Source organism: Bufo gargarizans, chromosome 3 (assembly GCF_014858855.1).
Source record: "Bufo gargarizans isolate SCDJY-AF-19 chromosome 3, ASM1485885v1, whole genome shotgun sequence".
NCBI classification, from domain to species: Eukaryota; Metazoa; Chordata; class Amphibia; order Anura; family Bufonidae; genus Bufo; species Bufo gargarizans.
In genome coordinates this window covers 142,838,760-142,861,905 of record NC_058082.1, presented here as the reverse complement: position 1 = coordinate 142,861,905, position 23,146 = coordinate 142,838,760, and positions in this window count along the sequence as shown.

The window sequence follows — 23,146 nt, the reverse complement described above, 5'->3', positions numbered from 1 at the left end:
ATGCGAAATAATAACGAATTTGAATAATCGCGAATATTTTACGAATATTCTTTCGAATATTCACAAAATTTCGCGAATTCGAATATGGGACATGCCGCTCAACACTAGTGCTGGGCCTAAATTTATGACAATGGACTGTTGCAGTGGTGGGTGACGTGAAGCCTGATTCTCTGCTATGACATGCAGACTGATTCTCTGCTGACATGAAGCCAGATTGTCTGTTACGGGACCTCTCTCCTCTGCCTGGGTGCTGGGCCTAAATATATGCCAATGGACTGTTGCAGTGGTGGCTGACGTGAAGCCTCATTCTCTGCTATGACATGCAGACTAATTCTCTGCTGACATGAAGACAGATTCTCTGTTACGGGACCTCTCTCCTCTGCCTGGGTGCCGGGGCCTAAATATCTGAGAATGGACTGTTCCAGTGGTGGCTGACGTGAAGCCTCATTCTCTGCTATGACATGCAGACTAATTCTCTGCTGACATGAAGACAGATTCTCTGTTACGGGACCTCCCTCCTCTGCCTGGGTGCTGGGCCTAAATATATGCCAATGGACTGTTGCAGTGGTGGCTGACGTGAAGCCTCATTCTCTGCTATGACATGCAGACTAATTCTCTGCTGACATGAAGACAGATTCTCTGTTACGGGACCTCCCTCCTCTGCCTGGGTGCTGGGCCTAAATATATGCCAATGGACTGTTGCAGTGGTGGCTGACGTGAAGCCTCATTCTCTGCTATGACATGCAGACTGATTCTCTGCTGACATGAAGCCAGATTCTCTGTTACGGGACCTCTCTCCTCTGCCTGTGTGTGTGCTGGGCCTAAATATATGCCAATGGACTGTTGCAGTGGTGGCTGACGTGAAGCCTCATTCTCTGCTATGACATGCAGACTGATTCTCTGCTGACATGAAGCCAGATTCTCTGTTACGGGACCTCTCTCCTCTGCCTGTGTGTGTGCTGGGCCTAAATATATGCCAATGGACTGTTGCAGTGGTGGCTGACGTGAAGCCTCATTCTCTGCTATGACATGCAGACTAATTCTCTGCTGACATGAAGACAGATTCTCTGTTACGGGACCTCCCTCCTCTGCCTGGGTGCTGGGCCTAAATATATGCCAATGGACTGTTGCAGTGGTGGCTGACGTGAAGCCTCATTCTCTGCTATGACATGCAGACTGATTCTCTGCTGACATGAAGCCAGATTCTCTGTTACGGGACCTCTCTCCTCTGCCTGTGTGTGTGCTGGGCCTAAATATATGCCAATGGACTGTTGCAGTGGTGGCTGACGTGAAGCCTCATTCTCTGCTATGACATGCAGACTGATTCTCTGCTGACATGAAGCCAGATTCTCTGTTACGGGACCTCTCTCCTCTGCCTGTGTGTGTGCTGGGCCTAAATATATGCCAATGGACTGTTGCAGTGGTGGCTGACGTGAAGCCTCATTCTCTGCTATGACATGCAGACTAATTCTCTGCTGACATGAAGACAGATTCTCTGTTACGGGACCTCCCTCCTCTGCCTGGGTGCTGGGCCTAAATATATGCCAATGGACTGTTGCAGTGGTGGCTGACGTGAAGCCTCATTCTCTGCTATGACATGCAGACTAATTCTCTGCTGACATGAAGACAGATTCTCTGTTACGGGACCTCTCTCCTCTGCCTGGGTGCCGGGGCCTAAATATCTGAGAATGGACTGTTCCAGTGGTGGGTGACGGGAAGCCAGATTCTCTGCTATGGAACCTCTCTCCAATTGATTTTGGTTAATTTTTATTTATTTAATTTTTATTTTAATTCATTTCCCTATCCACATTTGTTTGCAGGGGATTTACCTACATGTTGCTGCCTTTTGCAGCCCTCTAGCTCTTTCCTGGGCTGTTTTACAGCCTTTTTAGTGCCGAAAAGTTCGGGTCCCCATTGACTTCAATGGGGTTCGGGTTCGGGACGAAGTTCGGATCGGGTTCGGATCCCGAACCCGAACATTTCCGGGATGTTCGGCCGAACTTCTCGAACCCGAACATCCAGGTGTTCGCTCAACTCTAGTCGTTATTGCTGTACTGTTGTGGCTGGTCAAGTTATTTAGTGTCCGTCAAAGCACAGTTTTTGTTCTGGGTTGAAATACAATTCCCAATTTAGCAATTTCCTAATTTAGTGGTTTCTGCTGTATCAGAGCTATTTTAAATCTATCCCTAAAAGGGTATATAAGATTCAAGGTGCACATAGGGTCATTCTGAATAACTTCACACACACACGCTACTGTGCATTTCCAAGTCGAATTCTGTCAGTAAACCTATACCTGTCACCCAGCGCCTAAATACTAGGTCTCAAATTTATATCCAGCTAAATCTGTGATTACTGCTGTGCCTGTATTAGTGTAATAAGGTACCTAAATAGATAGCCAGATAGTGTTAGGTGTCTGTAAAAAAAGGCCTGAATTTGAATTCAATACATTGGGCCAAATAATATTTTTGTTGTTGTGGTGAACGATAACAATGAGGAAAACATCTAGTAAGGGACGCGGACGTGGACATGGTCGTGGTGGTGTTGGACCCTCTGGTGCTGGGAGAGGACGTGGCCGTTCTGCCACATCCACACGTCCTAGTGTACCAACTACCTTAGGTCCCAGTAGCCGCCAGAATTTACAGCGATATATGGTGGGGCCCAATGCCGTTCTAAGGATGGTAAGGCCTGAGCAGGTACAGGCATTAGTCAATTGGGTGGCCGACAGTGGATCCAGCACGTTTACATTATCTCCCACCCAGTCTTCTGCAGAAAGCGCACAGATGGCGCCTGAAAACCAAGCCCATCAGTCTGTCACATCACCCCCATGCATACCAGGGAAACTGTCTGAGCCTCAAGTTATGCAAACTGTCTGAGCCTCAAGTTGTGCAGTCTCTTATGCTGTTTAAATACTCTGCTGGCAGGGTTTCCCAAGGGCATCCACCTAGCCCTTCCCCAGCGGTGGAAGACATAGAATGCACTGACGCACAACCACTTATGTTGCCTGATGATGAGGTCATGGGAATACCACCTCAGCACGTCTCTGATGCTGATGAAACACAGGTGCCAACTGCTGCATCTTTCTGCAGTGTGCAGACTGAACAGGAGGTCAGGGAGGAAGACTGGGTGGAAGACGATGCAGGGGACGATGAGGTCCTAGACCCCACATGGAATGAAGGTCGTGCCACTGACTTTCACAGTTCGGAGGAAGAGGCAGTGGTGAGACCGAGCCAACAGCGTAGCAAAAGAGGGAGCAGTGGGCAAAAGCAGAACACCCGCCGCCAAGAGACTCCGCCTGCTACTGACCGCCGCCATCTGGGACCGAGCACCCCAAAGGCAGCTTCAAGGAGTTCCCTGGCATGGCACTTCTTCAAACATTGTGCTGACGACAAGAACCGAGTGGTTTGCATGCTGTGCCATCAGAGCCTGAAGCGAGGCATTAACGTTCTAAACCTTAGCACAACCTGCATGACCAGGCACCTGCATGCAAAACATGAACTGCAGTGGAGTAAACACCTTAAAAACAAGGAAGTCACTCAGGCTCCCCCTGCTACCTCTTCTGCTGCTGCCGCCTCGGCCTCTTCTGCTGCTGCCGCCTCGGCCTCTTCCTCCGCCTCTGGAGGAACGTTGGCACCTGCCGCCCAGCAAACAGGGGATGTACCACCAACACCACCACCTCCGTCACCAAGCATCTCAACCATGTCACACGGCAGCGTTCAGCTCTCCATCTCACAAACATTTGAGAGAAAGCGTAAATTCCCACCTAGCCACCCTCGATCCCTGGCCCTGAATGCCAGCATTTCTAAACTACTGGCCTATGAAATGCTGTCATTTAGGCTGGTGGACACAGACAGCTTCAAACAGCTCATGTCGCTTGCTGTCCCACAGTATGTTGTTCCCAGCCGCCACTACTTCTCCAAGAGAGCCGTGCCTTCCCTGCACAACCAAGTATCCGATAAAATCAAGTGTGCACTGCGCAATGCCATCTGTAGCAAGGTCCACCTAACCACAGATACGTGGACCAGTAAGCACGGCCAGGGACGCTATATCTCCCTAACTGCACACTGGGTAAATGTAGTGGCAGCTGGGCCCCAGGCAGAGAGCTGTTTGGCGCACGTCCTTCCGCCGCCAAGGATCGCAGGGCAACATTCTTTGCCTCCTGTTGCCACCTCCTCCTACTCAGCTTCCCCCTCCTCTTCTTCCGCCTGCTCATCCAGTCAGCCACACACCTTCACCACCAACTTCAGCACAGCCTGGGGTAAACGTCAGCAGGCCATTCTGAAACTCATATGTTTGGGGGAGAGGCCCCACACCGCACAGGAGTTGTGGCGTGGTATAGAACAACAGATCGACGAGTGGTTGCTGCCGGTGAGCCTCAAGCCCGGCCTGGTGGTGTGCGATAATGGGCGAAATCTCGTTGCAGTTTTGGGACTAGCCGGTTTGACGCACATCCCTTGCTTGGCGCATGTGCTGAATTTGGTGGTGCAGAAGTTCATTCACAACTACCCCGACATGTCAGAGCTGCTGCATAAAGTGCGGGCCGTCTGTTCGCGCTTCCGGCGTTCACATCCTGCCGCTGCTCGCCTGTCTGCGCTACAGCGTAACTTCGGCCTTCCCGCTCACCGCCTCATATGCGACGTGCCCATCAGGTGGAACTCCACCTTGCACATACTGGACAAACTGTGCGAGCAGCAGCAGGCCATAGTGGAGTTTCAGCTGCAGCACGCACGGGTCAGTCGCACTGCGGAACAGCACCACTTCACCACCAATGACTGGGCCTCCATGCGAGACCTGTGTGCCCTGTTGCGCTGTTTCGCGTACTCCACCAACATGGCCAGTGGCGATGACGCCGTTATCAGCGTTACAATACCACTTCTATGTCTCCTTGAGAAAACACTTAGGGCGATGATGGAAGAGGAGGTGGCCCAGGAGGAGGAGGAGGAGGAGGAGGAAGAGGGGTCATTTTTAGCACTTTCAGGCCAGTCTCTTCGAAGTGACTCAGAGGGAGGTTTTTTGCAACAGCAGAGGCCAGGTACAAATGTGGCCAGCCAGGGCCCACTACTGGAGGAGGAGGAGGACGAGGAGGAGGAGGAGGTGGAGGAGGATGAGGATGAAGCATGGTCACAGCGCAGTGGCACCCAACGCAGCTCGGGCCCATCACTGGTGCGTGGCTGGGGGGAAAGGCAGGACGATGACGATACGCCTCCCACAGAGGACAGCTTGTCCTTACCCCTGGGCAGCCTGGCACACATGAGCGACTACATGCTGCAGTGCCTGCGCAACGACAGCAGAGTTGCCCACATTTTAACGTGTGCGGACTATTGGGTTGCCACCCTGCTGGATCCACGGTACAAAGACAATGTGCCCACCTTACTTCCTGCACTGGAGCGTGATAGGAAGATGCGCGAGTACAAGCGCACGTTGGTAGACGCGCTACTGAGAGAATTCCCAAATGTCACAGGGGAGCAAGTGGAAGCCCAAGGCCAAGGCAGAGGAGGAGCAAGAGATCGCCAAGGCAGCTGTGTCACGGCCAGCTCCTCTGAGGGCAGGGTTAGCATGGCAGAGATGTGTAAAAGTTTTGTCAACACGCCACAGCTAACTGCACCACCACCTGATACGCAACGTGTTAGCAGGAGGCAACATTTCACTAACATGGTGGAACAGTACGTGTGCACACCCCTCCACGTACTGACTGATGGTTCGGCCCCATTCAACTTCTGGGTCTCTAAATTGTCCACGTGGCCAGAGCTAGCCTTTTATGCCTTGGAGGTGCTGGCCTGCCCGGCGGCCAGCGTTTTGTCTGAACATGTATTCAGCACGGCAGGGGGCGTCATTACAGACAAACGCAGCCGCCTGTCTACAGCCAATGTGGACAAGCTGACGTTCATAAAAATGAACCAGGCATGGATCCCACAGGACCTTTCCATCCCTTGTGCAGATTAGACATTAACTACCTCCCCTTAACCATATATTATTGTACTCCAGGGCACTTCCTCATTCAATCCTATTTTTATTTTCATTTTACCATTATATTGCGAGGCTACCCAAAGTTGAATGAACCTCTCCTCTGTCTGGGTGCCGGGGCCTAAATATATGCCAATGGACTGTTCCAATGTTGGGTGACGTGAAGCCTGATTCTCTGCTATGACATGCAGACTGATTCTCTGCTGACATGAAGCCAGATTCTCTGTTACGGGACCTCTCTCCTCTGCCTGGGTGCTGGGCCTAAATATATGACAATGGACTGTTGCAGTGGTGGCTGACGTGAAGCCTGATTCTCTGCTATGACATGCAGACTGATTCTCTGCTGACATGAAGACAGATTCTCTGTTACGGGACCTCTCTCCTCTGCCTGGGTGCTGGGCCTAAATATATGACAATGGACTGTTGCAGTGGTGGCTGACGTGAAGCCTGATTCTCTGCTATGACATGCAGACTAATTCTCTGCTGACATGAAGCCAGATTCTCTGTTACGGGACCTCTCTCCTCTGCCTGGGTGCTGGGCCTAAATATATGACAATGGACTGTTGCAGTGGTGGCTGACGTGAAGCCTGATTCTCTGCTATGACATGCAAACTGATTCTCTGCTGACATGAAGCCAGATTCTCTGTTACGGGACCTCTCTCCTCTGCCTGGGTGCCTGGGCCTAAATATATGACAATGGACTGTTGCAGTGGTGGCTGACGTGAAGCCTGATTCTCTGCTATGACATGCAGACTGATTCTCTGCTGACATGAAGACAGATTCTCTGTTACGGGACCTCTCTCCTCTGCCTGGGTGCTGGGCCTAAATATATGACAATGGACTGTTGCAGTGGTGGCTGACGTGAAGCCTCATTCTCTGCTATGACATGCAGACTGATTATCTGCTGACATGAAGCCAGATTCTCTGTTACGGGACCTCTCTCCTCTGCCTGGGTGCTGGGCCTAAATATATGACAATGGACTGTTGCAGTGGTGGCTGACGTGAAGCCTGATTCTCTGCTATGACATGCAAACTGATTCTCTGCTGACATGAAGCCAGATTCTCTGTTACGGGACCTCTCTCCTCTGCCTGGGTGCCTGGGCCTAAATATATGACAATGGACTGTTGCAGTGGTGGCTGACGTGAAGCCTGATTCTTTGCTATGACATGCAGACTGATTCTCTGCTGACATGAAGACAGATTCTCTGTTACGGGACCTCTCTCCTCTGCCTGGGTGCTGGGCCTAAATATATGACAATGGACTGTTGCAGTGGTGGCTGACGTGAAGCCTCATTCTCTGCTATGACATGCAGACTGATTATCTGCTGACATGAAGCCAGATTTTCTGTTACGGGACCTCTCTCCTCTGCCTGGGTGCCGGGGCCTAAATATCTGAGAATGGACTGTTCCAGTGGCGGGTGACGTGAAGCCAGATTCTCTGCTATGGGACCTCTCTCCAATTGATATTGGTTAATTTTTATTTATTTTATTTTTATTTTTATTCATTTCCCTATCCACATTTGTTTGCAGGGTATTTACCTACATGTTGCTGCCTTTTGCAGCCCTCTAGCCCTTTCCTGGGCTGTTTTACAGCCTTTTTAGTGCCGAAAAGTTCGGGTCCCCATTGACTTCAATGGGGTTCGGGTTCGGGACGAAGTTCGGATCGGGTTCGGATCCTGAACCCGAACATTTCCGTGAAGTTTGGCCGAACTTCTCGAACCCGAACATCCAGGTGTCCGCTCAACTCTAGCCTTGGGCAAGAGTATTTTCCGGCGTCATCAATTATTTATGCTAGAACATTTGGGCCACAGAAGCCTGCCTTGTGCCAGATGAACGCAACAACGGCAAGGTGGAGTGGAGGATAAATGGGAGGAGAGAGGAGAAGGAGAAGAGGCAGGATGTGGAGCGCCGGGAATGTGGCTTTGTGGGTTCTGACGGCGTTGCTCCCACTGGGCTCGGTGATGGGAAACCAGGTGCCTTCTTAAGGCAGTCATCACTAGGTGAGCGTTGGGCTTACCGCGGCTTATGCATTGACAGCATAGGCTGCAGATGGCAACACTATTATCAGCAGCTAACATGTAAAAAAAAGCCCACACTGCAGAGAAATATGCAGGCATCCTGGGAGCGCAAGATGTGACCGTGCATGGTGGATGGCTCACTCTAGATACAATTGCAGTCTGCTTTTTGCCTCCTGTGCACTGCGATTTCTGCCTGCTTCTCCTCCCTATCTGCTGCTCCGTCTCTCCTTCTGAACTCCACTTCTCTTCCTCTCTTGTGGGCACCCACGTGACGTCCATCGACATGTCATCATCGTCACCTTCACCACCACTGACATTAGAGGTCTCGGAGTAGGCAGCAACAGCGGGGACCATTCTCCTTGGGCTGATATGAGTACTGCCTTCAGACCGCTGGATGGCAGTGGTTGCTACCTCCTCTTCCTCATCCGAAGCCAAGAATGGCTGCGCATCAGTAAGGTCTGGGAATGGATGGGAAAATAATTCCTCTGACTCAAGTGGAGGGGCTATGGTGGTGGTGGTGGTGTTGACGTCTTTGTGGGGTGCACAAAGCTGAGAGTGAGGAGGGTGCAGATACAGAGGTTAAGGCAGGTGCAGAAGGGTAAGGCTGAGTGATCCACTCAACCAACTCTGGTGTGCCCTTTGACGTTATCGCACACGCCTTCTCCAACTTCCCAATTAGGCTCCGGCCTGGTGCACCTGCTCGACACCTACCATCCATGCGGAACGGTCTGCCTCTTCCACTGCCTGTCATTTTCTAAATGACCCTCTGCCTAAGTCTGTAGAGAAGATCAGTATTTGTGAAGAAGGTATATTGCATCCCTCAATCAGTACTTGGTGTAAAAAGGTATATAGCAATAGCACTCCTCAATCAATATTTTGTGGAAGAAGGTATATGGCACCCAGGGGCATAGCTAAAAGCTCATGGGCTCTAGTGCAAGAGTTCAGTGCTTGTTGGAAAGGGGCAGGGGTGCACGTAGCCTTCCTGCGGCAAACATTGAAAGGGCACCCCCCATTCCAAATTCTTGACCTAACCCCTTCCCTCCAGCTAGAGGTGTAAATTGACCAGCATGCACTTTCTATAGTGCCAGTGTCTTATATGGCACAAGGGTCTTTGGGCCCCTCAGGCTCCTGGGCCCGGTAGCGACTGCTACCTCTGCACCCCCTATAGCTACGCCCCTAATGGCACCCCTCAATCAGCATTTGGCGGAAACAGATATATAGCACCCCTCAATCAGTATTTGTCAGAAACAGGTATATAGCACCCCTCAATAGGTATTTGGCGGAAACAGTCATATAGCACCTCTCAATCAGTATTTTGTGGAAGCAGGTGTATCATAGCCCTCAATCAGTATTTGGTGGAAGAAAGTATATAGCAATAGCACCCCTCAATCAGTAATTTGTGGAATAAGGTATATGGCACCCCTCAATCAGTATTTGGCGGAAACAGGTATATAGCACCCCTCAATCAGCATTAGGCGGAAACAGGTATATGGCACCCCTCAATCAATATTTTGTGGAAGCAGGTGTATTGCAGCCCTCAATCAGTATTTGGTGGAAGAAGGTTTATAGCAATAGCACTCCTCAATCAATATTTAGTGGAAGAAGGTATATAGCACCCCTCAATCAATATTTGGCAGAAACAGGTATATAGCACCCATCAATCAGTATTTGACGGAAACAGGTACATAGCATCTCTCAATCAGGATTTTGGGGAAGAAGGTATATCGCTTCCCTCAAGCAGTTGTTTTTGGGGCAACGGGTATATCACTCCCATTGCAATTAGTTATTCCAATAGCGTTTGTCCCTCTATCTAGCTGCGATATCGCAGCAGAACTGCACACAACTGCTGCACAATACAAATACACTATAATATTATTTCTATGTTAGAAAGTATATTATAAGTATATCACACTCCTCTATATGACACCTATCGATAGCACACCTATACCAGTCCTTAAAAGGACTTTTGTGACCCTATTAGCTAGCGTTTGGTGTCCCTAACTATCCCTGCTCCAAAATGCAACCTCTCCCTACACTGGCAAAACACATAATATAAAATGACTGCCAGATCGGGTTCTGTTATAGGGTTGGGGGTGTGTCCATGTGCTGAAATGTCTCAATTGGCTGAACAGTCCCACCTGATGGATGTGTCAAGGGTCAAATAGTGGCGCTATGCAAAAAAATGGCGCATGCGAATATTGCCATATGTTTGCATTGTTGGCAAATTGTGAACGAGCAAAGTTTGCCGCAAAATGACCACCGGGAGAACTGCAAGGCCATCTGTTTGCCGCAAAATGACCACCGGGAGAACTGCAAGGCCACAGTGTCTTACACATCCTCATCATCCCTTTACGCTTCTCCCACTCAGACTCCTCCTCTGCTCTATCATCAGCCATCGATCCCAGAATGCAAGGCCAGGAAACAACTCTACATGCCCAGCAATCTAATGGTGCGCAAGCTTAATTCCCACCTGGCCAAGTTGCTGGCGGTGCAGTTGCTGTTGTACCACCTGTTTTTCATGTCCGAACTTTCTTTTCTCCCTGGAAGACATCAGATTATCCTGGCAGATCTGTTTACTTTCTCCCCTTCTTGTATTGTTGAATACATAACTTTATTGATGCACAAGCCTGGCTGCACTGCACAGTGATGAGTCACAGGCTGGACACACCCCCACACTGCCTTGTCTGCAGCAGCTACACCCACTACAACTCCCGTGTCCATCTTTCTGCACCCAGATATGAATCTACTTCCCACTCAGTGTCTAAATCCCATCACTGACAGTCCACAGGCTCTTCTCTCACCAACTCCACAGTGTGATAAACAGCTAGAAGCAGCAAGCACACCCAAACACATCTGTATCTAATGCCAGGGCCAATTCTTGGTGAAATGGGGCCCTGGGGTGAAAAACAATAAGGGTCCCCCACACACAACACTTGCTGACTTTAACGTCCCCCCATCACTACAGAAATACAGCACCCCATTCCTCTTACATCCAGTGACATCTCCTTTGATGTAGATGTTCTCTGTCCTCCTCTTCTCCATTTCCGTCTCTGCAGTTTGACAACAACAAAAAATCTTGGTTTACTACTTTTCCATCATCCTCCCATCTTCTGGACAAAACATCCTACTACCCCCCAATACTGTGCCGCTGTGCTCCCCAATACTATACTGCAGAAACAGATAATACCCCTGATAATACTAGTACCACACAGAGCCACCTATATAAAATATCCCTTCTTTGTGGCATCAGTAGAAGCCCCCATAGTGCCCCATAATAATGTGCCAGTATCAAGTGCCTCTCTTCCACCCCCATGTGCCAGTAACAAGTACCTCTCCATGCCCCCATGTGCCAGTAACAAGTGCCAACCCCCCATGTGCTAGTAACAAGTGTCTCTCTTCCCCCATGTGCCAGTATCAAGTGCCAAACCTCCCCATGTGCCAGTATCAAGTACCAACCCCCCATGTGCCAGTATCAAGTGCCAACCTCCCCATGTGTCAGTATCAAGTGCCAACCCCCATGTGCCAGTATCAAATGCCAACCCCCCATGTGCCAGGATCAAGTGCCAAACCCCCCCACCCCCATGTACCAGTATCAAGTGCCTCCTGCTCCCCCCATTTGCCAGTATCAAGTGCCAACCCCCCCACCCCCATGTGCCAATATCATGTGCCTCCCGCTCCCCCCATGTGGCAGTAAAAGTCTGGTATAAAAAAAAAATACATTTATACTTACCTCCATAATACAACAATGCGATGCAGGCCTCTTTTGGCCTGTGTCCTGCGCTGTTCGGCTCAGGCGGTGTGATGACGTCATCGCGCTGCCTGCACGGCCTCTGATAGGCTGCCGGCATAAGATGGATTTTTCTGCGACTGTAGCATTGCAGTCACAGCATGTCACATGTCACAGTGCAACACCATAGACTAGCATTACAAAAATTGTCGTGCAACATCAATGTCACGCAACACATGTAGCAGTGCAGTTGTGCCCTATGTGTTGTGCGACTTATTGTCGTCGTGTAGCCGTAGCCTAAAGCTGACCTACAGCAGTGAAGAAAAATGGCTGGGTTGTTATGGAAACCTGGTGTTTATGCAAATGCATTTTTACATGACAAAACTGTATAGAAAGGTTATTGAATATTGTGTTAGGACAATCGAAAAACTTTTTGTCGCGCTAATGATATTGATCTAGGTGCACAGGTCCACCCAAGCCATCCAACAGATATAAAATAACTTTGAGGTTTACTGGCTCTCAGTCAGATGAGAGCTGGTTTGAAATATCTCATAGTGCACAAGGCTGCCTGTTAGGATCTGGACTTGAACCTGGGACCTCTGCTGTGTCTGGCGGTGCCTCTACTTGCTGAGCCACCTGAAGTGCTGGACAGTTCCTTAGACTATTCCTTGAATGATCTTGTCTTGAATCTTGTTTGCCTTGAACCTTGAACCCCTTGCTCCTCCCATGAACTTCCTGATTTAAGCCATGTCTCTGCACTTCCTGGTTGCCAGATTATTGTGCCTTTACCAGCCAATATCTTGCTCTTGTCTATACTGCTGCCGACCGTATCTCTGCTACCATCCGTTACTGACATTTGGCTTGTTCCTCGACTACGCTCCTGCTTAATCCCTACCTGCACTTTTTGTTACCGACTTTGGCTTGTTATTCAACCACGCTTCTGCTTGATCCCTGTCTGCTATATCTGCTACTGGACCTCGGCTTGCTCACCTCCTGCTGGGGCTATCCTGAGGACCGCGACCTGGTACTAACACGCAGCAAAGTCCATCTCCACCATCAGGAGCTCTGGCGAATACCGGTTAGTACTTAGACCCCGCACCTCAGGTGAACCCGTGTCATCAGCCAGGGTGACCAGTGTGAATATCTGCTCCGCTGCTATAGCTACTGGCCTCCGAGCCTGACTCCAGACCGTGACAGAATAATCTGGCCCAAAACATGGAAGCCGCTGTAGCAGCTGCTGTGGCTCCTCTCAGGGTACAAATCTCTGAGTTGCAGGCATTTGGGGTTAACTACCAGGAGAAGTTTGCTGATTTACAAATTGAAGTGAAAGGGCTACAAGAGGACATCCTTGATCTGCATAGACAATTGCGGGACTTTCGTTCCCGTGATACTGCTGCTGTAGATACTAACGCACGAATGCCCCTACCACTCAAGTTTAATGGAGACCGTCACCATTACAGAGGTTTCCTTAATCAGTGTCGGATATACTTTCAGATGCAACCAGCTGCATTTACTTCTGACAGGAAAAGGGTGCTGTTTACTATTAATCTCCTGACTGAGGAAGCCTTAGCCTGGGCCTCCCCTTATGTGGAGAAAGATGATGTCATCCTGGATAATTTCAATAATTTTGTGGCTGCTATGAATCAAGTTTCGAATGATCCTAACCGCTGCGCTACTGCTGAGGCAAAATTACACAAATTAAGGCAGGGTAGACGCTCTGTTGCAGAGTACACCACAGAATTCCGACGTTGGATCTCAGATACCAATTGGAATCCAGCAGCACAAAAGAGTCAGTTCCGTCAAGGACTCTCTGAACAAGTAAAAGATGAGCTAGCCAGAGTAGAAAGTCCTGAAGACCTTGAGGCTTTTATTAAATTATGTATTCGAATTGATCAGAGGCTTACTGAAAGGAGAAAAGAGAGACTGGGAATCCTAGGCAGTAATGGTGACATGCGTTTTTCTACTAGCCAGTTTACTCCTAAGGGTCCAAGAGTTCTTCCAGATTCTGAAAGTGCTAAACCTATGCAGGTGGACGCTATTAAAAGATCTATTACTACTCAGGAGAAAGAAAGACGACGTTCAGAGAACTTATGTCTTTATTGTGGAAACGCTGGACACTACGCAATTAATTGTCCCAATAAATTTAGAAGAACAATTGCGGCAACTGATGTTGTATCTGAACAAATAAACTCAATTTCTCAGTCTGTCTCTCCTTTGATTCAGGAAGCAAATAAAGTAAATTCTTTAGCAACTCATTTTATCATCCCTATAAAGCTTATCGTTGAAGATGGTGAAATACCTTGTTCTGCTATGCTGGACTCAGGGGCCGGGGGAAACTTCATGGACATTGAATTTGCCCAAAATCATAACATTCAAATAAGAAATAAACTCACCCCTGTTGATATGGAAACTGTGGATGGCTCACCCTTATCTTCAGGACCTGTTACCCATGAGACTGTTTCACTTAAACTCCTAATTGAGGCTGACCATCAGGAGACTATCAGTTTTCAGCTGATCACATCACCCAAGTTCCCTATCATCCTGGGGATTCCTTGGTTCTCTATCCATAATCCCTCCATCAACTGGGAAACACGTTCTTTAAGTTTTACCTCTGACCATTGCAAAAAACATTGTAGGGAATCTTATCAAATAAGCCCTCCACCAACCCTGGATTCACAAGCAGTTATGGTAACTACCCAGTCATATGACAAGCTACCTCCACAATATCTTGAGTTTCGTGACGTTTGTGATAAAAAGAACGCCGATCAGCTGCCTCCTCATCGCTCGTATGATTGCCCCATTGAATTGCTTCCAGGGGCAGAAATACCCTTTGGTCGCCTTTTTTCTTTATCAGAACCTGAGCTGAAGGTGCTTCGGGAGTGGCTTAATGAGAATCTGGAGAAGGGTTTTATCAGACACTCAACCTCTCCTGCTGGGGCAGCCTTGTTCTTCGTGGAGAAAAAGGACTCAACCCTGCATCCGTGTATCGACTACAGAGATTTAAACAGGATCACAATTAAAAATCGCTATCCACTTCCACTGATTCCAGAAATGCTCGAGAGACTCCGCTCCGCCAAGCTCTTTACCAAATTAGATTTACGGGGGGCATACAACCTTGTCCGCATTCGTCCTGGAGATGAATGGAAAACTGCTTTCAGAACCAGATATGGACATTTTGAGTCTTTGGTCATGCCCTTTGGACTGTGCAATGCTCCCGCAACCTTTCAGCATTTTATTAATGATGTTTTCCGAGATTTGCTGGATCAGTTTGTAATAGCCTATTTGGATGATATTCAAATTTTTTCTGATAATTTGGAAAAACACCGCAAGCATGTCTGTATTGTCCTCAAGAGACTAAGGCAGAATCAACTTTACATAAAACTAGAGAAATGCGAGTTTGAACAAAGTCAGATCCAGTTCTTGGGTTACATAATTTCTTCTGAAGGGGTAAGCATGGATCCCGATAAGATCAAAGCCGTGGTGGATTGGCCTGTCCCTACGAATGTTAAGGAGATACAACGATTTGTTGGATTTGCTAACTTTTACAGGAGATTTATAAGGAATTTCTCCAAGGTAATAGCTCCAATTACACAGATGACAAGGAAAGGAATACCCTTTTTGTGGTCATCTGAGTCACAAGCTGCCTTTAGTAAACTAAAGACTCTCTTCACTACTGCACCAATACTGGTACATCCAGATCCTGAACTACCTTTCATCGTAGAAGTTGATGCTTCAGTGTCACGAGGGTGTCAAGAGCCACGCCTGACTCCGTTGTACCCGGGGTCAGGAGGTCGCAGCGGTTGGCTGCACGCTCTATGTCAGATAGGGAAGTTTCCTTATTGTAGCTTTCTGGGTTTGCTTTACAAACCCTTTTGGCTCACTCAGGGATCCGTAGCTCCTTCTCTCAGCTGTTCCTTGTCCAGCACTCCCAATCCTCCTTATATTCCCCTCTCACACTTCTCTGGTTGCCAGATATAGAGCTTCCTGCCTGGACATCTATTCTGACCCACTGGAGCTGTGTTGCTGCGTTCTCTGAGTGTTGCCTTAGAACGCTACCCTCCGGATCCCTGTTGGACCTTTGTGGACAATTGTTGCCGTCCACCTGGGTGTTTGTGTTTGTCTGTGTTTGTCTGTCCTCTCCCTGGTGTTTCCCTCTTAGTGCAGTGGTGAGGACTAGCGATCCCACCGGCCCGTTCATTATCTAGGGCTCATTTCAGGGAAAGCCAGGGTTTAGGCACGTGATCGCCGCACGGGTGAGGAACCCGTCTAGGGACGACAGGGCAGGCAGGTACCAGCTGCAAGGTGAGTTAGGGGTCACCACCTTTCCCTCTCCCTTGTGCAGGGCCTTCCCTGTTTTCCTCCCTGTGTGTGTTGCCGGTCATTACATTATATCTGGCCCTTATTTTTGTGTAGGTAAAAAAAAAAAAAAAAAAAAAAAAAAAAAAAATTTTTTTACCTACTTAGAATCCAGTATGGATCCAATTGCTGCTCTGTCCGAACAATTTCATGGCCTGTCTTTGGAGGTGGCAGGATTGAAGGCGTCGGTCCTCCAGCAACAGCAGCAATTACAACAGACCGCAAGCCCAGCGGTTGCTACTGGTAACCAGGTTGTTGCGGAACCCAAGGTCCCTCTCCCTGACAGATTTTCTGGGGGAAGGGACAAGTTTTTGACGTTCCGTGAGGCCTGTAAACTATACTTTAAACTGCGTCCTTACTCCTCTGGTAATGAAGAACAGCGGGTGGGTGTTGTTATTTCCCTGCTGCAGGGGGACCCGCAGTCCTGGGCGTTCTCTTTACCTACTGATTCCCAGGCTCTTCGGTCAGTGGATGAGTTTTTCGGGGCCTTGGGTCTCATATATGACGACCCTGACCGAGTCGCACTGGCTGAATCAAAATTACGGAGACTCCTACAAGGAGAGCGGCCGGTAGAGGAGTATTGCTCTGACTTCCGTAGGTGGGCTACGGATACCCAATGGAACGACCCGGCTCTCAGGAGTCAGTTCTGCTCTGGGTTATCCGAAAGGGTTAAGGATGCGCTTGCATTGTATGAGACCCCCTTTTCCCTTGATGCAGTTATGTCCCTTTCTATCCGTATAGATAGACGCCTTAGGGACAGGTTGAAAAAACCGGAGCCATTGATAACCCCTCCCAAGCAGCAGTTAGTCTGTACGGACATAGACGAGCCTATGCAGCTAGGAGGAACTACTCGTCAGGTCCGTCCTCCTGAGGTTCGCCGTCGGCGTGGGGGTTGTTTTTTTTGTGGGGAGAGGGGTCATTTCATTAACGTCTGTCCTTCTTTCCTCAGAAACAAAAAAACCGTCGGAAAACTACTAACCCCAGGCTGTGTGGAGGATGTCAGCCGGGGGGTATACGTTTCCTCCATACGTACATCGCAATTTTTGTTGCCAGCGGTTATTGTTTTTGGTGATAAGACAGAGACTGTTTCTTTCTTTCTAGACAGTGGAGCAGGGGTAAATTTGATAGATGCCCATTTTGCCCGCACTTTGGGTTTGTCTCTCTGTACGTTACAGAGACCTATTCCCATATTTGCTATAGATTCTGCTCCTCTGTCTCAGAGAAACCTCACCCACATCGTTCATAATTTACACCTTCGGGTAGGGGACCACCATAACGAGATGCTTTCATGTTATGTTCTGGAGGGGCTTCCCACTCCGGTGGTGCTGGGCCTACCCTGGTTGGTAGCGCACAATCCAGTGGTGGATTGGCAGGCCAGGGAGATATTGGAGTGGAGTGAGCCGTGCAGAGAAAATTGCTTAAAAAGCAATTGCTTAGTCGCCTCCATAACTACCCTACCTACATTTGTTTCGGACTTTGAGGACGTTTTTTCTGAAAAGGGTTGTCAGAAGTTACCACCTCATCGTCCTTATGATTGCCCGGTTAACCTGATTCCCGGTGCAAAATTACCCAAGTCCAGGTTATATAATCTTTCAGGTCCAGAGAGACAAGCCATGAAGGATTATATCTCCGAGAGTTTGGCTAAGGGACACATCAGACCCTCTTCTTCACCCGTGGCTGCAGGGTTTTTCTTTGTTAAAAAGAAAGATGGGGGCCTGCGTCCTTGCCTAGATTTTCGTGAATTAAATCGGATAACCATCCGAGACCCATACCCTCTTCCTCTCATTCCTGACCTGTTTAACCAGATTGCGGGTGCTAGGTGGTTCTCCAAACTCGATCTTAGGGGGGCCTACAATCTGATTCGTATCAAGGAGGGGGATGAGTGGAAGACAGCTTTTAACACCCCTGAGGGGCATTATGAAAATCTAGTTATGCCTTTCGGCCTGACCAATGCTCCTGCCGTCTTTCAACATTTCGTTAATGACATTTTTAGTCATCTAATCGGCAGGTTTGTGGTAATATACCTAGATGATATCTTAATTTATTCGTCTGATCTGAAAACACATGAGGAGCATGTCAGACAAGTACTACAGGTCCTACGGACGAATGAATTATATGCTAAAATTGAAAAATGTGTTTTTGCCGTTCAGGAGATACAATTCCTAGGTTATTATTTATCTGCGTCAGGTTTCCGTATGGATCCTAGGAAGGTCCAGGCAATTTTGGATTGGGATCTTCCTGAGAACCTCAAAGCACTACAACGGTTCTTGGGCTTTGCGAATTTCTATAGGAAATTCATTAAAAATTATTCGGTGATCGTAAAACCCCTTACTGACATGACTAGGAAGGGGACTGATTTTTCTAAATGGTCTGACGCCGCTAAAGTTGCTTTTTCCTCTCTAAAAGAGAGGTTTACCTCAGCACCTGTACTAGTCCAACCTGATGTCTCTCAGCCTTTTATTGTTGAAGTCGATGCATCAGAGGTGGGAGTGGGGGCTGTGCTGTCTCAGGGTCCGTCTCCTGGCAAATGGCGTCCTTGTGCTTTCTTTTCTAAAAAACTATCTGCAGCGGAACAGAACTACGATATTGGCAATAGGGAACTGTTAGCTATTAAACTTGCGTTTGAGGAGTGGCGTCACTTTTTAGAGGGGGCAGTCCACCCCGTCACTGTGTTTACGGACCACAAAAATCTGCTGTACCTCGAATCAGCTAAGCGTCTCACCCCTAGACAGGCTAGGTGGTCGCTATTTTTTACCAGGTTTAACTTTGTGATTACCTATCGTCCTGGGGTAAAGAATACCAAGGCTGATGCACTATCTCGTTGTTTCCCTGGAGGGGGTAATGTGAGTGATCCGGTACCCATTCTACAAAGAGGAGTAGTTGTCTCTGCGGTACACTCTGCCTTGGAGGGGAAGGTGTTAGAGGCCCAGGGGGACGCCCCGGTCTCTTGCCCTTCAGAGAAGTTGTTTGTACCGTTGAACCTACGTCTCGAATTATTAAAGGAACATCATAATTCGGCACTTGCTGGGCACCCGGGTAGTAAAGCAACCTTAGAGCTATTGTCTCGTCGTTTTTGGTGGCCAAGGTTGCGTCAGGATGTATTGGATTTTGTGTCTTCTTGTTCTACCTGTGCGCGCGCAAAAGTTTCACATACACGTCCTGCAGGGTCTCTATTACCACTCGTCATTCCCAATAGACCATGGACACATCTGTCTATGGATTTTATCACTGACTTACCTTTGTCTGCGGGTAAAACAGTGATTTTGGTAGTAGTGGACAGGTTTAGCAAAATGGCACACTTTATTGCGTTACCCGCACTACCTAATGCTAAAACTCTTGCTCAGGTATTCGTCAGTGAGATCGTGAAGCTTCACGGGGTCCCCTCCGATGTTGTTTCGGACCGGGGAACCCAGTTTATTTCTAAATTTTGGAAAGCTTTTTGTTCCCGTTTAGGGGTTCACTTGTCCTTTTCCTCAGCTTTCCATCCTCAGTCGAATGGACAGACTGAGCGTACCAACCAAAACCTGGAGACATATCTAAGATGTTTTGTGTCTGAAAACCAAGAGTTGTGGTCGTCATATTTACCGTTAGCTGAGTTTGCCATAAATAATCGCCGTCAGGAATCCACTGGCAAGTCACCTTTTCTTGGTGCATATGGTTTTCATCCCCAATTCTGTACTTTCAAAGAGGGGGGGTCTTCTGGGGTTCCCGAAGAGGAACGGTTTTCGTCATCTCTTTCTTCAGTATGGCAGAAGGTGCAAGCTAACTTGAAAAATATGGGAGGTAAATACAAATGCATGGCTGATAAGAGACGGTCGCCAGGTCCGGACCTAGGAGTGAATGACTATGTGTGGCTGTCTACAAGGAATATCAAGTTGAAGGTTCCCTCTTGGAAACTGGGTCCTAGGTTTATTGGTCCTTACAAGATTGTAGCCATCATCAACCCCGTGGCTTTTCGCCTGGAGTTACCTCAGACTTTTAAAATCCATAATGTCTTTCATAAGTCGTTACTCAAAAAATATGTTCCTCCTCTAGAACCGTCACCGCTGCCACCCCCTCCTGTTGTCGTGGATGGTAGTTTGGAATTTCAGATATCCAAAATTGTTAATTCTCGTCGGGTCCGCCGCTCTCTCCAATATCTGGTGCACTGGAGAGGTTACGGTCCCGAGGAAAGAATGTGGGTTCCTGCGTCTGAGGTAAACGCCGACAGGCTAGTCCGGATTTTTCATGCCTCTCATCCTGAGAGACCTGGTCCTGAGTGTCCGGAGGCCCCTCGTAGAGAGGGGGGTACTGTCACGAGGGTGTCAAGAGCCACGCCTGACTCCGTTGTACCCGGGGTCAGGAGGTCGCAGCGGTTGGCTGCACGCTCTATGTCAGATAGGGAAGTTTCCTTATTGTAGCTTTCTGGGTTTGCTTTACAAACCCTTTTGGCTCACTCAGGGATCCGTAGCTCCTTCTCTCAGCTGTTCCTTGTCCAGCACTCCCAATCCTCCTTATATTCCCCTCTCACACTTCTCTGGTTGCCAGATATAGAGCTTCCTGCCTGGACATCTATTCTGACCCACTGGAGCTGTGTTGCTGCGTTCTCTGAGTGTTGCCTTAGAACGCTACCCTCCGGATCCCTGTTGGACCTTTGTGGACAATTGTTGCCGTCCACCTGGGTGTTTGTGTTTGTCTGTGTTTGTCTGTCCTCTCCCTGGTGTTTCCCTCTTAGTGCAGTGGTGAGGACTAGCGATCCCACCGGCCCGTTCATTATCTAGGGCTCATTTCAGGGAAAGCCAGGGTTTAGGCACGTGATCGCCGCACGGGTGAGGAACCCGTCTAGGGACGACAGGGCAGGCAGGTACCAGCTGCAAGGTGAGTTAGGGGTCACCACCTTTCCCTCTCCCTTGTGCAGGGCCTTCCCTGTTTTCCTCCCTGTGTGTGTTGCCGGTCATTACATTCAGATTCTGCTGTGGGAGCTATTCTTTCTCAGCGAATTGGAGAAAGAATGCAGCTTCATCCTTGTGCTTATTTCTCTCGACTGATGTCTCCAGCCGAGAAGAATTATGACATTGGAAACAAGGAGCTGCTGGCCATTAAGCAAGCATTTTCTGAGTGGAGGCATCTGCTGGAAGGGGCTAAGCACCCTGTAACCGTTCTCACGGATCACAAAAATTTAGAATTTATTTGTTCTGCCAAGAGGTTGTCATCTAGACAAGCACGTTGGACCCTATTCTTCTCGAGGTTCAATTTCGTTATCTCGTACCGCCCTGGGTCAAGGAATGGTAAGGCTGATGCCCTGTCACGGATGTTGTCTGGGCCTCTCCAGGAAAGCAACTCTGAATGTACGATCCTGCCTCAAAAGAACTTTCTAGGGGCCATGAGTTCTAAGACCTTTCTTAATCTTCTCAAGAAGGGGTATGAGAATGACCCACTTCTTAATCATCCTCCTAAAGACTTTAACCTCAAGTACAGCAACGGTTTTTGGACTCAAGCGCATTGCCTCTATGTACCTGAATCAGTTCGAGTAGAAGCCCTCAGGTTGGTTCACGACTTTAAACTTGCTGGTCATTTTGGGGTTTCTAAGACAGAGGAACTCTTATCACGTTCCTTTTGGTGGCCTGGGTACAAGAAAGATGTCAAGAGTTATGTGGCTTCGTGTCGAACCTGTGCTCGCAATATAGACACCCCGATCGTCTCCTCTGGGGTTACTTCAACCACTGCCTGTTCCATCAAGACCATGGGGGTCAATTTCGATGGACTTTGTGGTCGACCTTCCCCTTTCTAAAGGGATGACCACCATCCTGGTAGTTGTGGACCGTCTCACTAAAATGGCTCATTTTATTCCAGTTAAGGGGGTACCCTCTGCCGAACATACTGCAGAAGTAATGGTCCGGGAAGTTTTTAAACTATATGGATTTCCTGATGATGTGGGGTCTGACAGAGGAGTACAGTTTACCTCAAAATTTTGGAGAAGTTTTTGCTCAGCGTTGGGTGTAACAATTAATCTGTCCTCAGCTTTTCATCCACAGTCTAATGGTCAGACCGAGAGGACCAATCAAACCTTGGAGCAATACCTTCGATGCTTTGTGAGTTATCTTCAGGATGATTGGGTGGACTACCTTCCTACGGCAGAGTTTGCTTACAATAACTCTAAACATAGCTCCACTTCCCAAAGCCCCTTTTTCCTAAACACTGGGTATCATCCAGTTTTTATTCCAGGGCTACCTATTTCAACTCCAATTCCTGCTGTTACAGACAGATTAACTTCATTACAGGAGATCCAGGAGAAATTGACGGATACATTGAAGGAGGCTCAGGAATATTACAAGAAAGCTGCTGACAGACATCGGAGATCAATCCCCACCTTTCAAATAGGTGACAAAGTTTGGTTATCTACCAAAAATTTGAAGGTTCAGGTTCCATGTGCTAAGTTGGGTCAAAAGTTTGTGGGACCTTTTGAGATTTCTGCTCAAATCAACCCAGTCACTTTTCGCCTAAAACTTCCCGACAATATGAGGATTCACCCTGTTTTTCATGTATCGCTACTTAAAACGTTTCATGAAAATACTTTTTCTGGAAGAATTCATCCTCCTCCTCCACCTGTTGAAGTACAGGGTGAAGAAGAATTTGTGGTGGAAAAAATTCTTGACTCCAGGATCTTTCGGAAAAAATTACAATATCTGGTTCAATGGGAAGGATATGGGCCAGAAGAAAACTCTTGGGAGCCGGATGAGAATGTTCACGCCCCTAGATTAACAAAGGAATTCCACCAGACGTTTCCTCACAAACCTGGCCCTAAGACATCCAGGGGATGTCCTGGGAGGACGGGAGTACTGTTAGGATCTGGACTTGAACCTGGGACCTCTGCTGTGTCTGGCGGTGCCTCTACTTGCTGAGCCACCTGAAGTGCTGGACAGTTCCTTAGACTATTCCTTGAATGATTTTGTCTTGAATCTTGTTTGCCTTGAACCTTGAACCCCTTGCTCCTCCCATGAACTTCCTGATTTAAGCCATGTCTCTGCACTTCCTGGTTGCCAGATTATTGTGCCTTTACCAGCCAATATCTTGCTCTTGTCTATACTGTTGCCGACCGTATCTC